This window comes from Tupaia chinensis, unplaced genomic scaffold, assembly GCF_000334495.1.
Source record: "Tupaia chinensis unplaced genomic scaffold, TupChi_1.0 Scaffold000628_1, whole genome shotgun sequence".
NCBI lineage: Eukaryota > Metazoa > Chordata > Mammalia > Scandentia > Tupaiidae > Tupaia > Tupaia belangeri.
Window position 1 is genome coordinate 914,974 of NW_006160148.1, and position 5,326 is coordinate 920,299.

General features: G+C 47.1%; 1 non-coding gene across 1 annotated transcript; it reads right to left on the reverse strand.

The window, feature by feature from the left end:
• Positions 1 to 4,168: 4,168 nt before the first annotated feature.
• On the reverse strand, positions 4,169 to 4,275 carry LOC114009829 (U6 spliceosomal RNA). Its single transcript, XR_003551228.1, has one exon. It is a non-coding gene; the product is annotated as a U6 spliceosomal RNA (small nuclear RNA).
• Between the last annotated feature and the right edge of the window lie 1,051 nt (positions 4,276 to 5,326).

Here is a 5,326-nt window from a genome sequence, read left to right on the forward strand (position 1 = left end):
ACTCTTTCCAGTTGCTGCCTTGGGACTTAGGAGGAAAGAGGGATCATAGCAGGTCTAGGACAGGAGCAGGTGTCACAGAGCTACAAAAACAGACTTTTTTTTTTTTTTGGAGAGGCTTTTGCCATAGGGCGCGTGCGCTTGCCAGACAGACAGAAAGAGACAGAGAGACAAGAAAGCGAGAAATCACCCCCCAGGGGGGATGGCCACGCCGCAATCTCTTCTCCATTCTCCGCTCAGGATCTTGGGCACTCACGCACATGCGCCTGGCGTGAGTTTAACCCACCGGCTCCGGAACCCGAACTGCGGTCGACTACATGGGAGTCCAGCAACATAGCCATTACGCTAACTACTGGTCCCTTTTTTTTTTTTTTAAGAGGTTTTTGCTATAGGGCACGTGTGCTCACCAGACAGACAGAGAGAGACAGAGTGACAGAAAGCGAGAAATCACCCTCCAGGGGGAGTGACCACGCTGCAATCCCTTCTCCTCCATTCTCCTCTCAGGATCTTGGGCATGCACACACATGCGCCCGGTGTGAATTTTAAGCCACCGGGTCTGGGACGTGAACCGCGGTGGACTACGTGGGAGTCCAGTGACATAGTCATTACCCTAACTGCTGGTCCCGCTGGTCCCTTCTTATACCCTGTGGTTGGAGTTTCCCTTCCTGGTTTCCCTGGGACGGTGTCCACAGCCGTGTTGTGTGTGATTGGCTGTATGCATATTAGTGTTCCGTCCAGGTGTGATTAGTGTACACGCTGCCCTGACCACCCCCACTCCGCTAGTTGACATGTGAGCAACATAGACAACCCCAGTTTGTCCAGGTTGATAAAATGTGGTGACCCTCCCTGTGGTGTAAGCAATCCTTGTAGGTCAGAACTAGGACTTTAGCTCCTAATTCATACAGGGTACTCACAGTTTACACCACCCAGCCCAGCCCAGGGTCCTTATCTGTTGTCCATGGGTAACTGGATCACAGCACCCCAGTAATTCCACAGGGCCTAACAGGAAGGCTCTGATCCCAATGTACACTGCCCAGTGGTTCCTCTTATCTCGTCTCTAGCCAGCATTGCGTTTACAAGACAATGTGATAAGGACCCTGATCAGCTAGGGAATTTGGGTGTGGAAGGTAAAGAGAAAAAAAGAAAGATTTCTACAGTAACAAGAGCTATTGCTCATTTAAAAATGGAGCCAATGGGGCTGGCAGGTGATGTGGGGGTTAAGCGCACTGGAGTCCCACATGGCCGCCCATGGTTCAAGTCCTGGACCTAGCGGCTTTCTCTCTCTCTCTCTCTCTCTCTCTCTCTCTCTCTCGCTTGCTCTGTCCCTCTCTGGTCAAATAAAATAATTCTTTTCTTTTTTTGGAGAGGATTTTGCTATAGGGCGCGTGTGCTAGCCAGAAAGACAGAGACAGACAGAGAGACAGAAAGCGAGAAATCACCCCCCAGGGGAAATGGCCACGCCGCAATCCCTTCTCCTCCATTCTCCTCTCAGGATCTTGGGCATGCATGCACACGCACCTGGCGTGAGTCTAAGCCACCAGGTCTGGGACACGAACCGTGGTCAATTACATGGGAGTCCAGTGACTTAGCCATTACGCCAACTGCTGATCCCAAATAAAATAATTATTTAAAAAAAATAAAATAAGATGAGTGGAGGATGATATGAATCATTGACCAGTTACGGGACGTCGGTGCCAGAGGAGTCCTGGGCGTGTAGTGAAGGAAGGTGACTCCGGCCTCTCTGGCTTCCCCATCCTCTCGCCCGGGTTTGGGCACAAACGGGAGGCAGTCAACAGATTAAGGAAGGCTTGTCTGCACTTTCACCAGTGGGATGAGATCTGTCCATGTTGGGACCAGCAGATGGCCTAATGGTTACATCATGGACTCCCACGTAGTCAAGTCCCAGACCCAGTGGCTTAAAACTTACACCCAGGCATGTGTGCGTGCGTGCCCAAAATCCCAAGAAGAGAATGGAGGAGAAGGGATTGCTGCACGGCCATTCCCCAGGGGGGTGATTTCTCACCTTCTCTTCATCTCTCCAGCAAGCACATGTGCCCTATAGCAAAAGCCTTTTTTAAAAAAAAAAAAAAAAAAAAAAAATCTGTCCCTATTTCCTCCTCCGGCCGTTTACTTAACCACACACGTGCCAAGCATTCGCAATGCTGTGTTCTCAACCCTAAGTACACAGGCCACGCCCTGAAAGCGAGTTCTGTCCTATGCTGGCTGTGTAGTTCTGGACAATCAGCTTCCTCCTTAGCCTCACTTAACTCACCTGTGAAATGGGGATAGTACCGACACATCAGTTTGCCAGGGCTGCTTTAACGGTATCGCAGTGGCTTAAACAATGTGAATTTATTTTCTCATACTTCTGGAGGCTGGAAGGCCAAGATCAAGGTGTTGGTAGGGCTGGTTTCTTCTGAAGCCCCCCTTGGCTTAGAGATGGCCATCTTCTCCACTGTGTCCTCACTCGGTCATCCCTCCAAATGGATATCTTTCTTTCTCTTTCTTTCTTTCTTTCTTTTTTATTTGCTAGAGGACATGTGTTCTTACCAGAGAGACACAGAGCTGGAGAGGAGAAAGCACCCCTATGGGGAATGGTCAGAGCATGGTCTCTTCCTTCTCTTCTGTTTCTCTCTCCTCTTGGGATTTTAAGCACATATATACTTGTGCCCAGTGTGTTTTTCAAGCCACCAGGTCCCGTGCTGTTGGCCATGTAGGATCTGGTTGCTTTAACCACCAGGCCATGGAACAGCCCCTGGAGTTGTATTTGGTTTTTGGGTTTTTGTTTGTTTTTTTTTTGGTTAGTTTTTTTGCTATGGGGCATATGCGCTCACTAGAAACAGAGAGGGAAAGTGAGAAATCACCCCTGGGGGAATGCCCACACTGCAACCCCTTGTCCTCCATTCTTCTCTTGGGATTTGGGGCACCCATACACATACCCAGTGTGATTTTCAAGTTGCTGGGTTTGGGACTCCAACTCTGTCAGCCATGTGGGAATCAGTGCTTTGGCCACCACACCATCTTCTGGCCCCCAGTAACTGTATCTTAAAATCTTCTCCTGGGGCCAGCAGGTGGTGTGAAGGTTAAGGTGCTGGATCTTATATGGCTGGCTGCACGGTTACAGTCCTAGACCCAGAGACCTGAAAATCATGCATGTGTGCCCAAAGTCTCAAGAGAATAAGGGGTTGCGGCGTGGCCATCCCTCCTGGGGGGTGACTTCTCACTGTCCCTCTTTTTCTCTCTCTGAGTCTCTTTTCTGGAAGTGCATGTGCCCTATAAAAAATTAGGAAAAAAAAAAGATAAAAGCAAAAAAGCATATTACCTTTTTCTTTTAGGCCTGTTATCACCCTCCTGGCTATACTGTAAACTCTGAGGACTATCTCACACTTCCTGTGTCCCTCCCTATCTCAGAGCACCGCAGTGAGGGCTCAGTAAAAAACAACCAGTCGAACCACAGGCCCTTCTGAGTGTATTTCCAGGAACATTATCCTGAGAGGCAGAGCGCCATCTAGTGACTATTGTTATTAGACTAGGACAGTGTGAGATCAGAAAATCCCAGAACGCTACTTCCACGTCTTACCTATTTCATATTTGTATATACAAAAACTAGTTGTCTTTTATATATTTTTAAAATTAAATGTTGTCTTGGGACCAGCAGTTAGTGTAATGGCTATGTTGCTGGACTCCCACGTAGTCGACCGCGGTTCGCGTCCTGGACCCAGTGGCTTAAACTCACATCGGGCACCTGTGCGTGCGTGCCCAAGATCCCTAGAGGAGAAGGGATTGCAGCATGGCCATCCCCCCGGGGGGTAATCTCTCGCTTTCTATCTCTCTGTCTTTCTCTGTCTGGCGAGCGCACGCGCCCTATAGCAAAAACCTCTTCAAAAAAAAAAAAATTAAATGTTGTCTTATATTTGACAGCTTTATATATTAATGAAAACTTCAACTAAGCTTTTATTTTCCTTTATTGCCCAAATTCCTGGTCTTCATATCATTAATCTCAGTAAAGATTTTTTTTTATTCTTTTCAAGTGAGAAATCACTCCCCAGGAGAGATGGCCATGCCACGATCCCTTATCCTCCATTCTCTCGTGCCTGATTTTGGACACAATGTATATATGCCCGGAGTGATTTTTAAGTCGCCAGGTTTTGGACTCAAACTGAAGTCTGCCAAAAATATAGAACGCTTCATAAATTTGTGTGTCATCCTTCTGCAGGAGCCATGCTAATCTTCTCTGTATTGTTCCAACTTTAGTATATGTGCTGCCAAAGCGAGCAGAAATATGATTATTTATAGAATGGGAAAACAATAGAAAGTATCATGCAATTATTGTTGACAATGGAATAAACATAAAGGTCATGAGAAATTCAGGAATCATAAAGCTTCTATTTAGCATGAAAAATGTGCAGTACAGGGGCCAGCAGATGGCATGGTGATTAGGGTGCTGGACTCCCACATGGCTGACGGTGGTTTGAGCCTCGGAGCTTGAAATCACACCAAGCATGTGTGCCTGAGCACTTGAACTCCCGAGGGAGGAGAGAGAAGAAAGGATTGCAGCATGGCCATTTCTCACTTTCACCCTCTGGCAAAAAACCTAAAGATAAAATATTTTTTAAATGTACCGTATAGGAACTGCAGGAATATTCTAGTACTGTGAAACATATACTTACGGTTCTTATACTCCAATGCTGAACAAATTGATTGCTAAGACTCTGGTTTTTAGAGTTTTTGGATTTTTTTGTTATAGAATGTGTACACTTGCCAGCCAGCCAGAGAGAGAGAGAGGGACAGGAAGTGAAAAGTCAATGCCCAGGGGAAATTGGTCATGAGGCAATCCCTTTTCCCCCATTCCCCTCCTGGGATTTTGGGCATGCACACACGCATAGACACATGTCCACATGAGTTTTAAGCCACTGGGTCCAGGACTCAAACTGTGATCGACCACATGGGAGTCCACTGCCTTAACTACTCCACCACCTGCTGTCCCTGACTGCTAAGCTTTAATAGTAAAACTACAGTTATACCAACTGATAAAAGTTTATTCTTAAGGCCAGTAGGTGGCATGGTGGTTAAGGCACTGGGCTCCCACATGGTTGACTGCAGTTCAAGTTCCTGACCTAGTAACTTGCTTTCTTACTTGTGCTCGCTCGCTCTATCTCTCTCTCTCATCAAATTAAAAAAATAATAATAGGGGCCAGCAGGTGGCATAGTGGTTAAGGGCACTGGACTCCTACATGGCAGACCACAGTTCAAGTCCCGAACCTGGCAGCTTGCTTTCATGCTTTCCCTCTCTCTCTTGATCTGCCCCTCTCTGGTCAGATTTAAAAAA